This window comes from Tursiops truncatus, chromosome 3 (genome assembly GCF_011762595.2).
Source record: "Tursiops truncatus isolate mTurTru1 chromosome 3, mTurTru1.mat.Y, whole genome shotgun sequence".
Lineage (NCBI taxonomy): Eukaryota > Metazoa > Chordata > Mammalia > Artiodactyla > Delphinidae > Tursiops > Tursiops truncatus.
In genome coordinates, this window is record NC_047036.1 from 99,521,868 (window position 1) to 99,545,803 (window position 23,936).

Here is a 23,936-nt window from a genome sequence, read left to right on the forward strand (position 1 = left end):
AGGCCCCTTGGTGGCGGCAGCAGCAGCCCCAACGTCTCCCGCCCGCCTTGGGGTCCGCGCCTCCAGCCGCGGCTTGCGCCCGTCTTTGGAGTCAGCGCCCTCAGCCGCGGCTCGCGCCCGTCTCCGAGGTCCGCGCCCTCAGCCGCGGCTCGCGCCCGTCTCTGGGGTCCGCGCCCTCAGCCGCGGCTCGCGCCCGTCTCTGGGGTCCGCGCCCTCAGCCGCGGCTCGCGCCCGTCTCTGGGGTCCGCGCTTTCAGCCGCGGCTCGCGCCCGTCTCTGGGGTCCGCGCTTTCAGCCGCGGCTCGCGCCCGTCACTGGGGTTCGCGCTTTTAGCCGCGGCTCGCGCCCGTCTCTGGAGTTCCTTTAAGCAGCGTTCTTAAACCCCTCTCCTCACGCACCAGGAAACAAAGAGGGAAGAAAAAGTCTCTTGCCTCTTCGGCAGGTGCCGGCTTTTCCCCGGACTCCCTCCCGGCTAGCTGTGGTGCACTAACCCCTTCAGGCTATGTTCAAGCCGCCAACCCCAGTCCTCTCCCTGCGCTCCGTCCGAAACCGAAACCCTAGCCTCAGAGCCTCAGCTCGCAGCCCCGCCCGTCCCGGCGGGTGAGCAGACAAGCCTCTCGGGCTGGTGAGTGCCGGTCGGCACCGATCCTCTGTGCGGGAATCTCCCCGCTTTGCCCTCCGCACCCGTTGCTGTGCACTCCTCCGCGGCTTCGAAGCTCCCCCCTCCGCCTCCCGCAGTCTCCGCCCGCGAAGGGGCTTCCTAGTGTGTGGAAACTTTTCCTCCTTCACAGCTCCCTCCCACTGGTGCAGGTGCCGTCCCTATTCTTTTGTCTCTGTTTATTCTTTTTTCCTTTTGCCCTACCCAGGTACGTGGGGAGTTTCTTGCCTTTTGGGAGGTCTGAGGTCTTCTGCCAGCCTTCAGTAGGTGTTCTGCAGGAGTTGTTCCACGTGTAGATGTATTTCTGGTGTATCTGTGGAGAGGAAGGTGATCTCCGCGTCTTACTCTTCCGCCATCTTCCCTTCATCTCCTCAAGGTGATATTTCTAATGAACTGGGATTTGTGATTCTTGTTCTTTTTGCATAAAATTATTTTTAGAAGATTACGAACCTTTTGTAACGTGCTTTTATGTGTTCTAAAATTGTGAGTAAAAATTTTATCCATATTTATTAGTGGTTCTTCTCATTAGGACCCACAGAAAAGTCCATGATGGAATGCACATTATATTGACCGCACTTCTCAGCATTTGTCTTCTCTGTCTATCCTTGAGGCTTTCTGAGTGTGTTATGCTTGTCACATCTGGCTTTCTCTTCTTTTAGGATGAGTTCATTCCGAGAGTCCCATTTAGATGCTCATGCACACAGATTTCTGAGTAAAAACCCCATACATTTTCTTGACCATACTCAGACATGTCTGATTTCCAGTTGAGGTTTCATCTGGGTTCTGTAATACTTGATTTATGATGGTATAGATATCTTTTGTTTGCTTGCCCTTTCTCTTTCTGTCTTAAATTCCATTAATTCACTGTGTAAAATTGTGGTTCTCCAGATGTACTCATTTTAAATAGGTATATAAGTTTTAGTTTTACTTTAAATAAATATTGCATACAATTTTCAGAAATAATTAGAACATTGATGTATTGTACAACTAAGAAGAAAGGCCGGGGCCATAGTACTGCTTACCTGCATTTGCCAATTGCTGTTTTGCTATTTCTTTCAACAAAGTGTCTATCTTGTGTCAGTCTAGTAATTTGGCTACACTAGTGAACCGAATGAACTAAAATTCTTGTTCCCATTAAGGAAAGAAAATTATGTATCTATATCTATCTATATATACACACACACACACATATATATACACATATATGTATATATGTTTCCATGTGAAAAAATTGAGAAGAGATTAAGAATCTATCTTCCATACATATGTCAGTTACTTTCTGTTGCTTCTTTTGGGCTTATTGTTTTCATAATTTTTTAATACAATAAAATTTTGCATTTGCTTATAATTAACTTTGACAGCATCTTCACTCTAAATGTGGGCTCCTTTAAGAGAAACTGTCAATCTTTGGAGGAAAAATATAAAATTGTTCTATTTTTCCTAAATAGAAATCCATGGTAAGGAGGCAAGACAGTGAAAAAGATTTCAGATCCAAGAATCCTGGCTTACTTTTTTTTATTTTGTCACTTAGTAATCATGGACCAACTACTTGATTACTGTGAATGTTTCCTCATCTGTAATATGCAGCTAGTAATAACGTCTTTAAAGGTTTGTTGCAAGAATCAAAGAGCACAGTAATTATGAGCTTGGCTGATGTTGTGCCTGGGACTTGTGAGCACTTACAGTGTTGACTCTGTTCCCTTGTTATTCTCTCAAATTTAGACTGACTACTTGCAAATCAAGTTTGTGTCAAATAAACCTAAGAAAACTGGTAAAATTAAATTAAAATAGCCTTATCACAATCCTCTCCTCTTCAATCCCTCTCATATTTAAATTTTGAATAAAACGCTTATCACACTCTGTCTTGGGTCAGAGTTGTTATCTACATATCTCATGTCTCCTGTTATAGTATGAAGTCCTTGATGATCATAAATATATCAGGATTGTCTCTGTGTTCCAAAGAATGCCGTTGGAAAGAGTTTTTGCTCAAAGTACATTCTTAATAAGTAATTTTTATGTTTTTAATGTGTGGGTATAGCCCTCTAAATTCACGTAGTTCTCCCTCAATAGTATATTTTTAAAACAATAAAAGTATGTATTATTTTAATAGCTTATTAGGGAGAATAATATTTACCTTTAAAAGTTCCCAAGATTTATTTTCCTCAGTTTAACTTTTAATTGTCAGTATTCCAAACACATGCAAACATAAATCTCATTTCTTTTTGTATCCCCATGTGTCTCTTAAATATATTGCTTCTGCTGTAAGGAACAACCAAGAAAAATGATGTTGTATTACTATGCATGACAGAGCAACAGAGCACCATTGGGTCCAATTCACTCAATTTCTACATGTTCTTTATGAGCTTCCACACATAGAAGCAGGGGGTTTATATGCTCAGAAAGAATTATGTATCCCAACCATGTGAATTCTCTGTTCTTTTTAAGTGGAACACAGGCTTTGCCACATGCAGCCTCATCAACCATATGTCTCAGGGGTAAATAAACTACTAAGGATGTCTAGTTGGCAAGATTTTCACTTTAATAAGTAATAGCACTCAAAAGGAAGAGATTCTAAAAAGTTTCCAAATATGCCAGATGCATATTAGAACAGTTAGGAGAAATCATAAGCAGTGACTCCCTTAAGCCTCATTGGACTTCAGTTTAGCCAAACCAGAAAACTTTCTCTGAAAAATAGGCAGGTTGATTGAGAAAGCAATGGGTTTCAGGAGGTTTGGACTCCATTCTTGATCCTTCTTTTGACTTAAAAGGTCATTTAATGATTTTGTGCCCTTTTTATTCCTTCCAGAAAGGCAGGATTGAGAATTGGATATCTTCCACTAAGTGGACAGGAGAACACTGGTGAGGGAAAGTAGGTTTCAGTTTCTTATGTAAAAAGTCACTGACTGATAATAGTATGAATGGTATGTAAATTTAGATCTCTTGGACTGTCATCTAAAGGAGTGAGGAAAACAGGACTTTGAAACAAGAGTCTGAAAATACATTAGGAATGGTATTGAAACTGTGTAACGCAGATTGGGACTTGAACCCATGCACCGGGACTTGAACCCAGCCAAAACCCAGTTTGGAACTTGAACCCACCGTCTTTTAACTGAGATCACACACCTGGTCTCAGGACTTAATGAAGCTCAGGTTCTTGATGTCTCATCACAGAAAGAATTCAGTGAGAGACAAAGTGATAGCTAAGAAGTGGGTTTATTTAGAGAGAAACATGCTGCACAGAGTGTGGGCCATCTCAGAAGGCAAGAGTGACACCAGGGTTGTCAGTTTCTATAGGGCTGGGTAATTTCATAGGATAATGAGTGAGAGGAGTATTCCAGCTATTTGGGGAAAGGGGTAGGGATTTCCAGGAATTGGATCACCACCTACTTTTAGACCCTTATGGTCTGCCTTGGAACTGTCATGGCACCTGTGAATATGTCATTTAGCTTGCTGATGTTTACAATGAGTGTATACTGAGGCTCAAGGTCTAGTGGAAGTTGACTCATCTGCCATCTTGGACCTATCTGGTTCTAATCAGTTTATGTCATGTCCTCGGGCTATGTCATTCTTTTAAAGGTTGTGCCCTGCTCCCTTCCCTCCTGTTTCAGTATGATTATTAAAATTAGCATAGTTTATTGACTTAAAGTTTCTATTATTTTCATTCCTTCATTTATAGATTGCCCTTACCCATCCAATCTTCTAACAATAGCAGCAACGAAAGGTGTTAGGAGAATTAACAACAACAAAAAAAGAGAATTGAGAAAAAAAATTTAAATTTGTTGATTATATCATGACATTTTGCCAGAGTTGAACATTATAACAGGTTATAAGAAAGAAAGAAGAAGGTATACATTTTCTTGTTGACAGGAAAACTGGGAACTGGGGTGCACTGACAATGATATCAGTTTGGGTTCTTTAATTATTACTACTTATGGTAGTAATAATTAGGTCTCATTATTACTACAGTTTTGCAGGTGAGGAATTAGAGGCTCTTTTCTGTTAAAGGAAATTTTTAAAGTTACATACAAATTATTTTTATATCTAGAATTTGGTTCTCTTGATAGAACAGTCCAAGTTGTTCTTAACTTTATATAATAGCAGTTTTTTAAATCATTGAGTTTATAAAGACACAGCTCTAAGTGAGCGGTTATTATTTAGAAAAATATATATATATATATATATAAACTGCCAGGGATATTACTGAAAAACTGCATTTACTTAGGTTTTCAGTTTTCTGAATGCTAAAGAACACACTTTAGTTATGTTAAAAGAAATTATACAAGCTTATGCATAGAAAAATATTTCTAATATTAAATTACAAGAGTATTTTATTATTGTCGTTTTATTCTTTATAGGGAGAACATTGAGAACATAAAAAAGGCATCTACTGTAATTTTGCCAAAAGATGTATTAGTAAAATATGTGTTTACTTTTTGTCTAGATGTAAAAATTAAGAGTCCAAGATAAAAATCAGAGAAGCTAGTTCTGGGGAAGTTAAGATTACATGACCTCATCTTATGTCTTTAGACCATCTAATTCCACATTTTCTAAAATGTGCTACGGGAAACCCAATTTAGCAGAAGGATAATAGGGGTTATTGGTCAAGAAACATTCCAAGATAAATAAGCTTGGAAATTGAGTCAAATAGTTTTATTTACTTCAGGGTGATCAGATCTTTAGTTGTGACAGCGGATGCTTAAATTATCAGGAGGTAATTGTGGTGTGAAATATTTCCCAAGATGATTTGATCTTACAACATTTATCATGGAGCAACTTTTGGGAATCTACTTTGGAAAGTAAAGATCTAATTTAAAGCTGTGGTAGAACATAGGCAACCTAGAAATTTAGCCACGTATTTGTTATGATTTCTCCCTAAATGCTAAATTACAATAAAGTCATGGTTGTGGCCCAAATATTAATGCTCTGTATTGTTAATTAAGTTGTGTTCCAGATCCTTTAGTTACCAGATAAATATTATGCTTTTTAAAATACAAAGAAATGTACTAGTTTTGTAATCTCACCAGTTTATTCCCTTAAGAGCCAAGATTATGGAGTTTCCAGGCCATCAGACTTATAAATTTTTCAAAAATTTTTTAGATCTTTGTGTTCAGGCACTTTATCAACCATCTGATTGAGACAAAAGAATTCTGAGTCATAAGAAATAGATAATTTTGTCTTGAGAAACTGTACGGATAGGATTATCTCTTCCATATCATATGTACCCGAATTCTTTTGCTTTGTAACATAGTACAAACAAACCCAAAATGGTAGCTTACAAAAATAAACATTTATTTCTTCCTCATCTTTCCGGTTAGCTATACAGGGTGAGTTTTCTGCAGCTCTTTCTGTGTATGTTTCCTATTCCAGGAGCCAAACAGAAAACAAAGCCTCCAACTACTGCATGCATCTCTTGCTTTGTTGAGACATACGTTACTACTGCTCAGATGGAGTGGTTAAAGCCAATTACATGGCTAAGCCTGATATCAGTGGATAGAGAGGTGCATTGCTTCTCCAGGGAAAATTGCAATGGGGAGAGGTCTTTAAAACTCTTGTAGGAAGACAGAAATTTTTTACAAATAAGCTATTAATTTTGATGTAGTAATATTTTTAATAGGAAAGAGCAGGGTTTGTTGTTTTGTGTCATGTTCAAGAAGATTTTCACAACCCCTTACTTATACATACGTATTATCTTTTCTTTCTGTAATGTATTTCTAGCTAATTATACTAAATGCTTCAATCAGGTATGAATTGATTTTTAGATTCAATACATCAGTTTTATTCCAAGTGTACTATTGGGATATATGATACCACTAGTTATCTTGCACATTCTTTTCACACAAATTTGAAATGCCAACTTTTCTTATATTCTAAATACAAATTTTGTACTTTTAAATTTTACATTAACATACTTGTTTAATACTTAGTAATACTAGACAATTTGTCACTAACCTTTTTACTGTATATATTTATGCAGCATATTGTATTTACTTTTTGTATTTTCTATATTTTCCCATAATATTCATGAATCTTTTGCACATTCTTTTTTCCTAATAAATTTTAGAATAATCCGATTGCTATCACTAAAATATCTGGATAGGTCTTTGGTTACAACTGCAGTAAAATTGCATAACAATTTCAAGAGAAATGATGTTTTTATTCATCTCACTATTTCTTGGAATATTTTCCCAGTTATAGAGAATTAGCAAAAGAGAAAAGTATTACAATAGGGCTGGCATATTATAGACAATATTTTGAAACAATAGGTGATTAATAATATCTCAGGCCTTATGATGACCATGGCAATGTGTTGCTCCAATCTCCTAGTGGGGAGCATAATTTACTCACCCCACCTGCACACCTCTGAGTCCATTGCTGCCTTCACACTGTGGACACACATTCCCCAGGCAGCTCACAGGCCATCACTGAACATGACAGAGGTACTAAGCAGGCTCATGTGAACTCCTCCAGATGTAAACTCCTCCAATAGCTAACTCTGGGAGGAAAACTCATTGCATTAGCCAAAAATTTCTTGAAACTTGGTTTCTGCAGTCTGAAAACTTTTTCCATTCACTCATCTTTCTTCTCTCTTTCCTTCTGTAGGTGTCAGACTTGCATCATGGTTTGAAGGCTCTCTCCTGCTCCCATCCCCAAGAAATTTCTTCCACATGTAATCATGTCTTAGAATCTACTTTTAATAACTCAGACTTGTATAGAGTGGAGACCTAACAAGATTCATTCATTTTTAAGTCTGTGGCTATTATTGTCTCTAAGCAGTCTGAAAGAGCCTTCTGAATGTTTATAAGGTTATGTTTGAATAGGCATTTGGTTCTTTGAACATTAATTTAAATCCAATCTAATAGTCACAGTGTGTACATTTTGTTCAAAAAGACTAGAAAGCAGTTCAATTTCCACCCCGTCTGTCCCTTTTTTGCTTTCCACATGACACTCTATCTTAGATACATACAAAGGCATGTCTTTTAGTGTTTGGATTTCAAAAATTATTGCCTTCTGGGTTTGACGTTGTTGCCTCCAAAGACAGAAGAAGGAAGATGAGCAACATTTAACTGCTACTTAAGCAGTGTAGGTAAAAATTGTCAAATATTTTATAATTAATATGTATTTCAGGTTATCAAAGTTGTGATAATTAAAACATACAGAAAGTATTTGCACTTAAGGATTTATCCTTCTGCCAAACATTCAGGTTGCCCACTTTTAAAGCAATACTGATATATCATGTTTGTAATAAAGATTAATGGAAAGTAATTTTTGACAGAAAATATCTTTTGATGGCATGTGGTATCTATGTACATAGATATGTTCACACTTGAATAAATATATGTTCAAGCTTAAAATCATTCACTGTGAGCCATGATTAACATTAATGTCTCAAATAACTGAAGTAATTTTTAAGGTTCTCTCCCTGTACAAATAGAGAAGCAAGTTTTAAAAATATCATACCAGATGTCCTTCTGTTGTTGTATTTTCTGCTGGAATTTTATGAGAATGTCCCTGTCTGTGCTTTGCTAATCAATGTAGCTAACTGACTTTGTAACAAATGCCCCTGTGAAGCCATCATTTAGCCTGACTGTGTTGTAGTTGAACTAATGACTTGGTGGATAGATTTGTCAGGACCTTCTGCTAGGATTAATGTGATCTGTCTTTCTTGGACAAAAGAAGGAACAAAGAAACAAAAAGGGAAAAGCAAAAAAGCAGAAAGATTAGAGGAAATGGTGATCAGTATTTATATTATTGGAAATTTCAGCTGTTCTTATTAGAACTGATCTTAATACCACATATTATTAATCATATAAATTTCAATGATCTTTTATTTTCATGGTTTTATAATAATTTATTTGATTCATCCAAAATAAGTATATGAGATATTAAGTTTTATTTGGAGTGATCATCTTTGCATTTGGCAAAGACAATAAATATAAAATTATGGAAATAATTAAAACATCACTTAAATTATTGGTACCAAAGTTATGAAAGAGGATAACAATATTTTAATATAAAAAACTAAGGAGATTAAGAATTTAAGTAGAGAAAGATTTAGACTCAAGAGATATCACAAGTCAGAATTGTAATAAAATATATTTAGCTATTGATACCATGAAGTAAAAACAGTATTATACATTATTTCCTAGAAAAAATGGAAATTGGCATTATTTCTATTTCCAGGTATCAGTTAATTGTGTTGTCATAGTCTTTATTATGTTAGTACTGTTGAATTTTAGAACAATGATAAACTATTCTATTTGAGATAATTAGATTTGAACAAAATTATTTTTATTTTATTTTGAATAAATGAGATGGGGAAAATATTCTCATGTAATTGTTTCTGCTACTTAACTGATTCGATTTTTACTGGGAAATTGAATAAAGTAAGGAAAACAGAATATGATGTTTTAATGAATCTGGTTTTTACTTTTAATTTGGGTAGTATGGAAGAAATTATAACAATAAAACTATTGAACCTAGAACACGGGTACTATCATAGGTGTTTTCATTTTGTTTTCTAACTAAATACAGTAAAATTAAGCTTTACCAAAAGATGGTAAACTACGTGAGTTACCTTGGGGTAATGCTCTAATCTATTTTTTTCACTAAATTATGTGGCAGTTTCTAAGTCAGCTCTGACATTATAATAAAATACCATAGCCAATTTGGCTCCTGGTGAGGACTCTCTTCCTGGCTTGGAGATGGTGGCAGTTTCACTGTCTTCATCTGGTGAAGAGATAGAACCTAGTGTCTCTTCCTCTTCTTACAAAGATAGTGATTCCCCTGAGTGGGCCTCACCCTCAAGGTCTCATCTAAACCTGATTATCTCCCAAAGGCTCCATCTCCAAATACTATCACCTTGAGAGTTAAGGCTTCAATGTATGAATTTGGGAGGACACAGTTCAGTCCATAGCAGTCAGGTTTTCAAATAGTCAATCTTTTGAAACAAATTTTGTGCTTGCATGTTTGAGTATATTAAAGAGAACAAACAAACAAAAATTTTTCATAATACTTTATTTAGAAAGAATAAAAAGCTTCTGAGGCTTTGCCCATTTTTTTCTTTCTTTTTCTCTTTTTCTAGATGTCTGATTGGTGATAGGTTTTGGAGAAAAGGAGAATATACAGACCAGAGGACCTAGCAAGGTAAGGAAACAGCTGTGTTTTTCTTATTTGTATATGTGTCTTAAAATTAGTTTTTAGTCTGTCCTTCTAGCAGTTGGAAAAATACCACACAGTAGAAAAGGGTAGAAACGACAGACAGTGGTGCATTTTGGGTTGCTTTTGTGCTACCTTGAATTTATTTTTTATTAACTGGGTACAACGCTGCATGGGAGGGGAGGGGTACTGTCTAACTGTGTAGGTTTCAGGTGTGCAGTAGCATTTGTATCTTTTCTCTAGCCTCTGCCCTTTGTTTAGTGTTTTAGTAGCTTAAGTTATAATAAAATTAAGCTTTGGATCTCTGTTCCATTCAATTTTCAAATAAATATTTCTGAAGTTACATTGATATTCTTCAGTATATTATTGAAATGCCTAAGAGTACCAGTCCATCGAATGCCAGTTCAGGCCTTCATCTCTACTGAGTTGTAAGGCAGGATGGAACAGTGCGGGCTTATCTGTTTGGTTAACCAGTAAAATGTGGAGTGGTGAACTCTGAAACGGTCTGAATCAGATCTTAAAAAATATACAATGACTGGACAATCTAAATTAATTCATTCAGATTGTAGGTACACAGCTGTCACATGGAAAGGCTTGATGCTGATTTTATCCTGTTTTTCAGTGCTTGGTATAGGATAATAAACAAGGGCTCTTTAAAGTTTGCCTGTGTATGAGTGTTTGGTTTGGGAGTGTATGTGCCACTTTGTGTTTATAGTAAAATATTAGAAGGAATTTGTTGATTCAAAGATGATGATAATCTTGAAGGATTTGTACTTATGTTACTGGATAATTTCACTTAGCATAATGTACTCAAGATTCATCCACTTAAATGAAGTATCTAATGTAGTCAAACTCATAGAAATGGAAAGTAGAATGGTAGTTGCCTAGGGCTGAGGGGAGACGGAACTGAGGGACTATAATTCAATTTGTACAGCGCCTCAGTCAAGCAAAATGAAAAGTTTCTAGAGATCTGTTCAACATTGTACTTATAGTTAACAGTTCTACACTGTACACTTAAAAATTTGTTAAGAGGATAGATCTCATGGTATGTATCTTTTACCACAATAAAAAAATGAACATAAGAAGAACAGTGCTGCTGCCCTAGTAAACAGGACTGCAAACCAAGGAAATTTAAAGCACATAGTTTATTGTCAAGTTTCACTTGTTTTACAAACTAAAACAGCTGTCTAGCTTCTAAAAACCCATTTCTGTTTTGATAACTAACGTAATTATGAAGGTAAAAATATTTATATTTATGCACATAAACATAATATGGTAATCATATAATAAACTAATATAATTTACATATGACATTTAAAGAAGGCATTTAAATAAGAGGAATATAACTATAACAAATAAAGGTATACAAACGTAAGTGAGATCTAAGACACTTGCTTTTCATAAAAAAAAATGGGAATTATCCATGTCAGGAAAATGAGGTTGTCAGGAAGGCTCTGTAAGTTAGTTAGACTAAGTAATTTGAATGCAAGCAGTATCTACATATATTTTCAGATTACCACAATCCTACACAACAAATACATGGACACACAAACACATTGTGTACACTGCCTGTACCATTCACTCAAAGTCCATATGTGTGGCTTGCGTCAAACAAATAAGGCAAGATTTGGTTGAGTCATCAGGTCTTGCACTGTGGACAAAAATCTGCCTTTTAAAAGAGTTTGGGTAGTCACATTGTAGCAGTTGCTAAAGAATTTTCTTTATTAATGATTCATTTCAAGGAACAAGTTTTGTTTTCCATATCACTATTATGACCCTGAAAGTGTCAGCATTCTCATTCTTCCTCTTGTTCTGCTGAAGGTAGAGAATACTGAAGTTGTAACTGCTGTGTTGGAAATACCATAAAGGCAGTATGTAGTAAACTCAGCATAACTTATTAGTGATATTGGATTTCTCTAATTTTAAAAATAAAATAAAATAAAAATAAGTATGTTTATTAATTTTATACAGTGGGCACACTTCTTTTATTATTCTATGTACATTTCTTCACATTTCAACTTTTGAAATAAAAAATTTAACATCCTCATCTTGAGGAATTCTATTTCAATGTCATCTTGGTTAGACAGTGAAAAGTTCAAACTCAGGAGTCTAGGTTTAAATCCTTTCTCATTTACTATGTCAGTTATCAATTGTTGTGTAACAATTCACTCCAGTACTTAAAACAGAAAAAAAACATTTATTATCTCAGTTTTTCTGTGGATCAGGAATTTGGAAACAGTTTAGCTGGGTGTTTTTGGCTCAAGGTATCTCAGAAGTCAGTAGTTAGTAATATTGACTAGAGCTGCACTTATTTTTAGGCTTCTCTAGATCGGGGAAAGTATCTGCTTCCGAGCTCACTCACATGGCCCTTTCCACAGGGCTGCCTCATGATGTGGCAGCTGATTTTCCCAAGAGTAAATAATCCAAAGAGAGAAGGGGGCTTGCAAAACAGAAACTACAGCTATATAATCTAGTCTCTGGAATGGCATCCAACTATTTCTGCCATGAATTTTTGTTATTGACATCATTAGAAGAAAGTCAGCAAATCTAACCCAAACTCAAGGAGAGGGATTACAGAAGTGTGGTGAATATTAGGAGGGAAGGATCACTGAAGTTATTTTAGAATGTCCTTACCACATTTAGCTTGTGTCACGTTTCTTTGCATGTAGAATTAGACTAATAATACTAGTCTCATAGTGAAGGAATTGACCTTAGTAAAACCTATAGCACACAGTGAGCTCTCAATAAATAACAGCTGTGATAATTATGATGGCATCTATTGCCTGAGTGTCTCCTACCTTTTGTCCTAATTTCTCTGTCTAACTTCAGGCTTTCTCTGCTCCCATCAACTCTTCTTTTAGGCTACCGGATTATTCTTATTTAAATAGAACATTTATTGTTTATTTCTACACTATACACTCTACGAGAGTCCCTCTCACTAAGTTTAAACCCTACCTTTCACTACCCTTCATAATCCAGTCCTGTATTTCCCAGGTACCCAAACAGACTCATGGTTTTATTGCACAAGACTCCTGATTTTCCTTGAAACATATTTTCCTTTGCCCCTTCCCATAGCTTTTATTTTCTACATGAATCTGTAATGCAAAGCTCCCTTACTAATAGAACTTTCTCAGCACTATGGATACAGTGTTGAACAAATTACTCCTTTACATATGGAACTTCTGATTTAATGAAAAAACAGAGAAATGAGGGAGGATTACAGCATAGTAACATATCATTAGGTTATAGACATTGTTGCTATGGAAAAAACATATTAATATATCCTAACCTATGTTAAGAATTAAGATATCCTGAAAGAAGTTACAGTTAATATTAGATCTAAAAGAGAAGAAGAGATAACCAGAATAAAAGATCTAGGAACTGACATGTTGGCAAGAAATGAATGAAAAGTCCAAAGCATATAAAAATTTTGTATTATTCCTAATTGTTTCATTTGAATAGCTTTTAATGAACCAATGGGATTATTACTCACCTATAAAGTAGCGATACTCTCCCTAATTCTCTTCCATATCCTCCATACCTAAATCCAGGCACAACAGAGAATGTATGGTAAGAGCTCAATAAAATCACTCAATTGATTAGTTTAGTACTAATGAGAGATTCTACTTCAGGCTATGCTCATATTCCATGTGACCTGACTTTTAATCAATGATGAAAAACATTAATTTATTAATGTGAATTAAACACTATAGCTTTCAATATCTATTTTATGGCTATATCTATAATAGTTAACTTAAAATATTATAACTTCCAAGTTATACAAACCTAAACAAGCCTAAACAATTTTAAAGTGCTAATCCTATGCAATTCTCATTTACTCTAGTCTGCAGTTTTTAGATAATGGCTTTGGAGTCAGACTGACTGGGCTCAATTTAGAAGTAGATAGATAGATAGATACATACATATATGCATACGTACATAGAGTAGGAAATTATATATATGTGTATATATATGATATAGGAGCTCTATATCCTACTGTATATCATATATATGAATATTTAATTGAGGTATACTTGGCATATATTATTCTAACTTCAGTTATAGAACATAATGTTATTTGTATATATTGCAAAATGGTCACTACAATAAGTTAAGTTAACATCCATCACCATACATAGTTACAAATTTCTTTTTGTGATGAGAACTTATAAGATCTACTGTCATAGCAACTTTCAAATATGCAATACAGTGCTATTAACTATAGTTACAATGCTATATATTATGTAATCAGGACTAACATTTTATAACTGGAACTTTTATACCTTTTGACTCCCTTCGCCCATTTTGGCCAACTTCTTACAACTACCAGTCAGTTCTCTGAATCTCTGTAAACTCATTTTCTTTTTTTTGTTCTTTATACTTCATGTATAAGTGAGATCATACAGTATTTGTCCTTCTCTGCCTGACTTATTTCACTAGCATAATGCCCTCGAGATCCATTCATGTTGTTGCAAATGGCAATATTTCCTTCTTTTTATGACTGAATAATATTCATGTGTGTGTGTGTGTGTATTCATTCATCCACTGATGGACACTTAGGTTGTTTCCACATCTTGGCTATTGTAAATAATGCTGCAATGAAATGGACGTACATATATCTTTTTGACATAGTGTTTTTGTATTGTTTGAATAAATACCCAGAAGTGGAATTGTTGGATCATATGGTAGTTCTATTTTTAATTTTTTGAGAAAATTCCATGTTGTTTTCATAGTGGCTGCACCAACTTATATTCCCACCAACCGTGTACCAGCGTTCCATTTTTTCTACAACCTTGTCAATACTTGTTATTTATTGTCTTTTTGATAATAGCCATTCTAACACATCTGAGGTGACATCTGGTTGTTGTTCTGATTTGCATTTCCCTGATGATTAGTGATGCTGTGCTTCTTTTCATGTGCCTGTTGGTCATCTGTATATCTCCTTTTGAAAAATGTCTATTCAAATCCTCTTCCCATTTTTCAATTAGATTTTTTTTCTTTTTGTTATTGGATAGTATGGGTTCTTTGTATATTTTATACCTTAACCCCTTGTCAGATAAATGATTTGTAAATATTTTCTCCCATTTGGTAGGTTGCCTTTTCACTTGGTGATAGTTTCCTTTGCTGTACAGAAGGTTTTGGTTTAACGTAGTCCTCCCACTTGTCTATTTTTGATTTTGTTGCCTTTACATAAATATCTTTTTTTATTTACATAAATATCTTAAGTTATTTAACCTCTCAGTCTGCATATCTTTGTATATAAAATGGACGTTAATTTAATATTTATGAGGTTTGGTAATTAGGTGACACAATGCATTTAGTTAGCACTGAGCCAGGCATGTAATAGAGCATATTTATTATTATTAATTATTATTCATTGCATATTGAATAAAATTTCTCTGGCTTATAATACATAATTTAGTGAGCATTCATAGTGTTTATGGAATCTGACTTAATATCCAGTTCTTTTATCTCAGTGATGCTGAATTCATTCATTCATTCATTTATTCGTTAACAAGATGGAGCCTCCACCATGTTCTGGGTTCCTGTTGGGTGCTAGTGAAGCAAAGATGAATAACAAATATTCCCTGTCCAGTAGTTGCTTATGTGCTAAGAGGCAGGGCAGATATTAGAGTTTGGCGAATGTAATGGAACTACTGTCGTGGTATAATAATAAAAAAAAAAATTGACCAACTTTTCTTCAGGAAGAAAAAGGCAAGGAAGCTTCCCAGAGTAAAAAATGTTTGACCTGTTTCTCAAGTAATTAACAGGAATTTGCCATGAGAACATACAGTGAATTTCATTCACACAGGGGAACAATGTACAAAGAATAACCAGGTGGCCTGTGATTATAGAAATGCAAGTATTTTGGTACGGATAAATACTGAATTCAGGCATTATTTCTTGGTTTGGAAAATATTTACACGTTATTTCTATTACTATAGAAAAGCACATGGCGTAATTCTTCTTGTAAGTAAACAGTGTGCCTGCTCAGTCAAGGTCTACTCCTGTTTCCATTCCAGTTCTTAGTATCTTTAAGGCAACATACAAATTCAACACAGGTATAAAATGATACCTTATAAAAGGCAAGTTAATGAAACTCTGGATGGATTTCCATGACAACAGTTTCTCCTCTTTCCGTGTTTATAACGTGCAATTGGACAGGATGGGGGATGGGTGGTGGCCAGAGAGAGAAAACATCTTTTTCTTTTCCTATTGTATAATAGGCATGAATGGAAGTAGGCAAGTTATTTACTAAATAAACAACAGTTCTGGTGAACAACAGCCACTCTAAAAAGTGGTATCATTTACCCTTAGGACAGGGTCAGAGGGAAATTATCTGCTGTGTCTGAAGATGATCTGAAACACTGTCTGCTAAAGCAGACATCTAGGGCCAACTCTATTTACTACTGTAGGAGGAAGTACAGAGTAAAATTTACCCTGAAAAAATATATACATATAGCAGAACTTAAATGAAGGAAAGAGTGATGTCAAATTTAAACTGCTAAACACAGCTGAAGCAAGAAATTATTGTCTTTTGAAATAAGGACTACTGTCTTTGTAAAAACATAAAGTAATTCCTGCTGGTCTGATTGTAAAATACTATATCATATTCACATAAGAGATATTTTACTGCTAGTGTAGACATAATGGTGATGTATAACTGTCTGCTTCCTCCACACCCCTAAAAAGAAGCAGAGGAGAATCTTCTGCATGTCAGAGATAACTACTCTTATCTCTACACTGTAATCAGTGTAGCTCAGGAGAGGAACAACATTAAACACATTTAGAAATAGCATAAACACTTTATGACTTATGAACTAGAGAAGTATAAGCAGTACATTTTTGTATACCTGAAATAAAATTGAGCATTCAGTATGTTCTTGTAATATAAATTAAAGCAATTAATGTTATTTCAAATTAAGCTGTAAGTATGATAGAGCTGACAGGTAGTTATTTATTATTAGATTTAACCTCAATTTATATAACAAATTATTTAATGTCAAACAGCAAAATATCTCAGCACTGAGATAAACAGTACTGAGTTTACATCTTTCTCCTTCTCTATTATAATAATCACATTTGATTTTTGTGCATTTATAAAACACAATTTCATTTTGAACTCTAATTTTATGAAAAAGCTACAACAATCTATTCTTGAATAATACGCATTTTAAGTTCACCTACACAGGTGCAACTTTGGAATGCACCTTAAGCTACTGAATCAATGTTAAAAAACAACACAGTCATTTATAAGATGTATTTTAGATAATATCACTTTAGAAATACTAATTTTAGTAATTACAAAAAAAGGCATAAAAAGTTAGGCCTCTAGGACATCCATTAAGATTTATATTTCATGATGTAGAATGCTCTGTTTTGCAGAAGTAAAATTAAATATCTAGATACGGAAATTTATTATTTATTTTTCTTAACTTAGTTCCATGGTATCCATTCTATAAGACAAAAGAGTCTTAGTACATATAAGTGAGCCTGTATAAATATAAGTCAGCCACTACTTGAGTTATGAACAGTCTGGAGATGTCTAACATAATAATAACTGATTGGGTATTGTCTTTATTTCTCCACAACTTGCTCTCAGTGTTACTCCAGATAACACTTGAGCCAGCCCTATGCAATAGGGCTACCTGAAGGTCAGTCCTTGGGTCTCTGATCCAAATTCTCTTCTTACTGTGTATTTCCGCTCAGATCTACCTTTTCACTGAAAAATACAGATATTTAATTCAAGGATTTATCCTCTTCAACTCTTAGTAAAATTATGTAGGAAATTCACCTTTGCCTCTGTCCATTTTCATTCATTTACAAATCAAATTTGAACACTTAGTATAACTGATAAATAGCTGGATAGAGTTAGAAATAGAGCTCTATGAACATACATGAAAAAAATATGGCTCAAATTTTAGAAATAGGAATAAAAACTGAGAGCTCTAAGGCTGATAGAAGACAGCAGCCACTTAAGTCAACTGGAGATTCTAAATGGAAATTCTGGAAACATTCAAACTATCTCAACACCAGCTCTTTTGTATTTAACTAAACATATTCTTAAAATTCAGAGTTTAAGTTATGTTTAAAATAATTGTATTAATTTCACATTTGATGTTATTGTAAATGGTATTTTTATTTCAATTTCTGATGTTTCATCAGTAGCATATAGAAATAGAATTGAGTTCTTATATTGTTCCTGTATCTTGCAAACTTGCAGAGTGTACTTACTTGTTCTAGTTGCTTTTCATAGATTTCATAGGATTTTCTACATAGACAGTCATGCAATCTGTGAGTAATGAGAGTTTTTCTTTTTTACTTTCCAATTTAGGTGACTTTTACTTCTTTTTCTTGCCTACTGTATTGTGCAGAACCTCTAGAATGATGTTAAGTAGAATAGGGAGAATAAACATCCTTGTTTTCTTCTCAATTTTATATGAAAAAACATTGTCTTTCACCATTAATTATCACTGTGACTGTAGATATGCCATGGATGAGGTTTAGGAAATCCCCTTCTGTTTATAGTTTAGTGAGAGTTTGTTATTTTTTAATCAGAAATGGATATCAGATATTTTTTAATCAGAAATGGATATCAGATCTTTTCTAATGCTATTTCTGTATCTGTTGAGATGACCATTTGTTTTACATTTTCAGATTGCTAATATGGTGAATAACATTGATTGATTTTAAATGTTAAACCATACTTAAATTCCAGTTAAGAATTTTTGCATCCATATTTCTGAGGGATATCAGTCTATGAGTTTTCCTTTCTTTGAGTATATCTGTGTCTGGTTTTGGTACTATGGTAAGGCTCACCTAAAGACTTAGTTGGGGATTATGAAAACTCTCTTTATTCACAGATAAGAGAAAATAAACTCTTAATTTTCAAGAAGAGTTTGTATAGAATCATATATTTCTTACATTTTTGGAAGAATTCACTAATAAAGTCATTATTATTATCTGGTGTTTTCTTTTTGAGAAGATTTTGGTAGTTGTAAGGCTACTCAAATTATTTCTTCTTGAGTGGGCTTTGGTAGTTTGAGACTTTTAAGGAATATCTTTATCAACATTATTTATATAGTTAAGATATCAAATTTGCCAGTTAAATCATTCATAACATTTTTTATTCTATAATATCGGTAGAGTGTCTTGATGTCATCTTTCTTGTTCCTGTTAATGGTACTTTGCTTTTTCTGTTTTTATTTTCAAACAACTTGAGTAAAGGTACATCAATTTATTGATCTAAGAGCCATCTTTTTGTCTCATTGACTATTCTCTATTCTTCTTTTTTCTATTCATTAATTTCCACTCAGATAATTATTGTTTGAATTTAATTGCTTTCTTTGTATTTCTGGGGTCTTCTTCCAATTTTTTTTTTTAAGATAGAAACTGATGTCATGGATTTTAGACCTTCTTTTATAATACAGTGCTATCAAGTTCCTACTTAGTACTGCTTTAGTTACATCCCACACATTTTGATGTGCTTAGTTTCCTTTTTCATTCAGTTTAAAATACTTTCTACTTTTCATTTATATATCTTCTTTGTCCCACTGGTTATCTAGAAGTGTATCATTTACTTTGCAAATATTTGGGAATTTCTAGCTTATCTTTATGTTATTGATTTCTAATTTAATTCCATTGTGTACAATGAGTATCCTTTGCATATGTGTATCTTTTTATATTTATTGTGACTTTTTTATGGACTAGAATATGATCTATCTTGGTAAATGGTTTGTGTTCATGTAAATAGCATACATTGCTATAGTTGAGTGTTCTATAATTATCAGTTAAACAAATTGTTTGATAATGTTGCTAAAGGTTTTATATTCTTAGTATTTTCTTTTTTCTCTAGCAATTATTTAGGGAGGGATGTTGAGATCTCATTATAATTATGGATTTGTTTAATTCTCTTTGCAGTTCCATCAGTTTATCTTCTTAAATATTTATATCATGCATCTTAAAGCTCTTTTATTAGATACATTAACATTAAGGATTCTCATATCCTCTTTAGGAATTGACCCCTTTATGAAATTACTCTCTCTGTGAAGGACCCTTTTCCTGCCCTTTTGCAAGGTTGCATCCTATATCTCCTTCAGGTCATAGTTTGTATGCCATTTCCTGTAAGAGATTTTAAATTATCACCCAACTAAAAACTAGCCTCTGTTCCACATTATTCTCTCTCTCTCTTAATTTTTTTTTGTTTTAGTGATAATTATGAATTTTCAAATATGTATTTTAAGTTATGTTTGTGGCTGTATTTTAACTGTTTTCTCCACCATAAACTACATAGAGTAGGCATTCTTCTCTTCACATCACTGTGGCTGGCACATAGTGCATGACGCTCAAAAACATTTGAAGAAGCAAGTGAATGAATGATCTATTCTCTGTGACTTTATTCTTTGCTTTCATTCTCTCTGTGTTAAAAAAAAAAAAATTACTTTTACCCTTCATCTCTGCCTGCTCTTCCCTCTAAGTACACCTAAATTCTACTGTTCCATGAATCTGTCTCTCCATCACCTCAACTTCTAAATCTCCAAATCTCTATTCCCATATAACTTTGAAATATACTCATTTATAAAACTTTTTAGTCTTTTTTTTTTTTTTTTGGTACGCGGGCCTCTCACTGCTGTGGCCTCTCTCGTTACTGAACACAGGCTCCGGACGCGCAGGCTCAGCAGCCATGGCCCACGGGCCCAGCCGCTCCACGGCACGTGGGACCTTCCCAGACCAGGGCACCAACCCGTGTCCCCTGCATTGGCAGGCGGACTCTCAACCACTGCGCCACCAGGGAAGCTCCAAAACTGTTTAGTCTTTATCCTAAGAAATAAGCACTTTACAAAGGGAAGGTCGGACCATCCTAGCCTTTCTAGTGTTTGCATCTAGAAATGGACAATTTTTTTTACTAGAATAATTATCACTATTTAATATGTACCTGTGAGTACAGGCGCTGGTATTTACTCTGAAAGATATGTATAATTTTTATACTGATACCTATAATTTACTTTAAAATATGTCAGCAAACAGTGTAATATATGGTGTATATTTTATTGTTTAAACTATAATCCAGGTACTGCAAGCATTCTCATTAAGAATGCACATTCCAACGGAGGTTGGCTGTTCTTCTAATAAGGAATTCCAGTCTCAATACTATTAACTAGTATTCTGAATGTCAGAATTATTGTTTTTTTTTCTTTTTTGTGTAAGACAATAGTTGAAGTTTACTGACACGATAAATTTTAAAACAGATCTTTTAAAATCCAATATGATAAAGTAGTAGATTTGTGTCCTATATTTTAGAGTCATGCCCCAATCTACATCAACTGAGTATATGAATTCAGCAAAGTGTGGGACCTAAACCACTAGGTTTTCAGAATGGTAGCCAAGTCTTGACCTGGCATTCAGTTATGGGATTAGATTTCAATTTGATGCTGAAGATAGGGGAACAGAATTCTGCCTCTGGAATGTTGTTGTGTTTGATGTCAGAGAACAATAGTATGTCTCAGACTGCAAATAACATACTATGCCAAGGATAGTTTACACTACAAGGAATATTTTTCTTCTCCTTGCTGAAGGCATGATAGCTTTGGAAAGTTTTTGGAAATATTTTTATACTTATATTAAAATTTAAAAATTTTTCTAAGTAATGACTAAGACAAAGTAGTTCATAAATCATTTCTAGCTTTTTAATGCCACTTTTGCCTGAAACTATAAAGTCCATGACAAGAAAAGCACAAATGTTTTCTTCAAATATGTTAAGTATTATTATTAAGGAGAAAAGGTCCTATCAGAGGTGACAAATATATATTCAAATGCTATGAAAACTATCTAAATAAAGTTAATTTTATAAGAAAATCTGTAAAGGAATTTGGTTCTTTTTATGCAAGGTTAAATACTACTTACAGTTTCACTTTTAGAACATTTTTGAAAAATGTTTTCTGATGCATAACTTTATACTGGCCACTTTAGCAGTGTGGCCAAACTTTCTTGTGAAGATGTATCTCTCTTCCTCTCATGCTGCAGAAACACTTCCCTTTGTTACAGGGCTGTGCATACTTTCTGTTTTCTGAACTGTACATGATCTTCCCTCCCTTTTTCTCCTCAATGAATTACTCTTCTTTCATCTATTTCCTAAATCATGGATGGTTTTCAGTTTGCTTCTTATTCCACTTACCATTGACTATCTCAGCCAATAGTGATTTTCCGTCTCTTGACCCCATTCTGGTATATTTTTTTTCCAGTTATCATGTATGTTTGAAATTTCTGTATTTTCACTGTCTTCATATATGTCTTATATTCACAATTTAATTGCAAACTGTTAAGCACTTTTGTTCTTGACACAGTGTCTAGCAGTGTATCTTAAGCGTAAAAACACTAAGTAGGTAACTATATGTTGATTATGATAACCAGGTAGTATCTTAAAAATAGCAATTTAAAGACTCGCTGTGCTAATAATTGGTATATCAGGTTATTGTCTATTTCATTGTCATCCAAAATTGTAGTTTAGTTTATTATCTGCATTCCTCTCTGTAATTCTAACATTTCAATTTTGCAAAACTATCAAAAAATAATTTGAGAAGTTGTAGTACCTTTTATTGGAACTGATTTTTTTTAATTTAATTTGTTTTATACAGCAGGCTCTTATTAGTTATCTATTTTATATCTGTTAGTGCATATATGTCAATTCCAATTTCCCAATTCATCCCACCACCACACACCCCCTCCCCCCCCCCCACTTTCCCTTTTGATGTCCATATGTTTGTTCTCTACATCTGTATCTCTATTTCTGCCTTGGGAACCAGTTCATCTCTACCAGTTTTCTAGATTCCATATACATGCATTAATATACGATATTTGTTTTTCTCTTTCTGACTTACTTCCTCTGTATGTCAGTCTCTAGGTCCATCCATGTCTCTACAAATGACTCAAGTTCATTCCTTATTATGGCTGAGTAATACTGTATATATGTACCACATCTTCTTTATCCATTCATCTGTAGATGGGCATTTAGGTTGCTTCCATGACCTGGCTATTGTAAACAGTGCTGCAGTGAACACTGAGGTGCATGTGTCTTTTTGAATTATGGTTTTCTCTGGGTATATGCCCAGTAGTGCGATTGCTGGGTCATATGATAATTCTATTTTTTTTTTTACTTTTTAAAGGAACCTGCATACTGTTCTCCATAATGGCTGTATCAATTTACATTCCCACCAACAGTGCAAGAGGGTTCCCTTTTCTCCACACCCTCTCCAGCATTTGTTTTTTGTACATTTTCTGATGATGCCCATTCTGACTGGTATGAGGTGATACCTCATAGTAGTTTTGATTTGCATTTCTCTAATAATTAGTGATGTTGAGCAGCTTTTCATGTGCCTCTTAGCCATATGTATATCTTTTCTGGAGAAATGTCTATTGAGGTCTTCTCCCCTTTTTTTGATTGGGCTGTATTTTTTTTAATATTGAGCTGCATGAGTTATTTATATATTTTGGAGATTAATCCTTTGTCCATTGATTCGTTTGTAAATATTTTCTCCCATTCTGAGGGTTGTCGTTTCGTCTTGTTTATAGTTTCCTTTGCTGTGCAAAAGCTTTTTAAGTTTCATTAGGTTCTATTTGTTTATTTTTGTTTTTATTCCCATTACTCTAAGAGGTGGGTCAAAAAAGATCTTGCTGTGATTTACATCAAAGAGTGTTCTTCCTATGTTTTCCTCTAAGAGTTTTATAGTGTCTGGTCTGAGACTTAGGTCTTTAATCCATTTTATTTTTGTGTATGGTGTTAAAGAGTGTTCTAATTTCATTCTTTTACATGTAGCTATCCAGTTTCCCCAGCACCACTTATTGAAGAGCCTGTGTTTTCTCCATTGTATGTTCTTTCCTCCTTTGTCATAAATTAGGTGACCATATGGGTGTGGGTTTATCTCTGGGCTTCTTATCCTATGCCATTGATCTATATTTCTGTTTTTGTCCCAGTACTATGCTGTCTTGATGACTGTAGCTTTGTAGTATAGTTTGAAGTCAGGGAACCTGATTCCTCCAGCTCCATTTTTCTTTCTCAAGATTGCTTTGGCTATTCGGGGTCTTTTGTGTCTCCATACAAATTTTAAGATTTTTTGTTCTAGTTC

At 34.5% G+C, this 23,936-nt stretch overlaps 1 long non-coding RNA gene across 1 annotated transcript in view; it reads left to right on the plus strand.

Moving 5' to 3' along the window:
* Positions 1–23,936, plus strand: part of LOC141278215 (uncharacterized) — a 225,865-nt gene that overhangs the window by 52,859 nt on the left and 149,070 nt on the right. The window contains exon 2 of the long non-coding RNA XR_012330562.1: positions 9,740–9,801. This is a non-coding gene — a long non-coding RNA (uncharacterized lncRNA). The remainder of the gene's footprint in view (positions 1–9,739; positions 9,802–23,936) is intronic.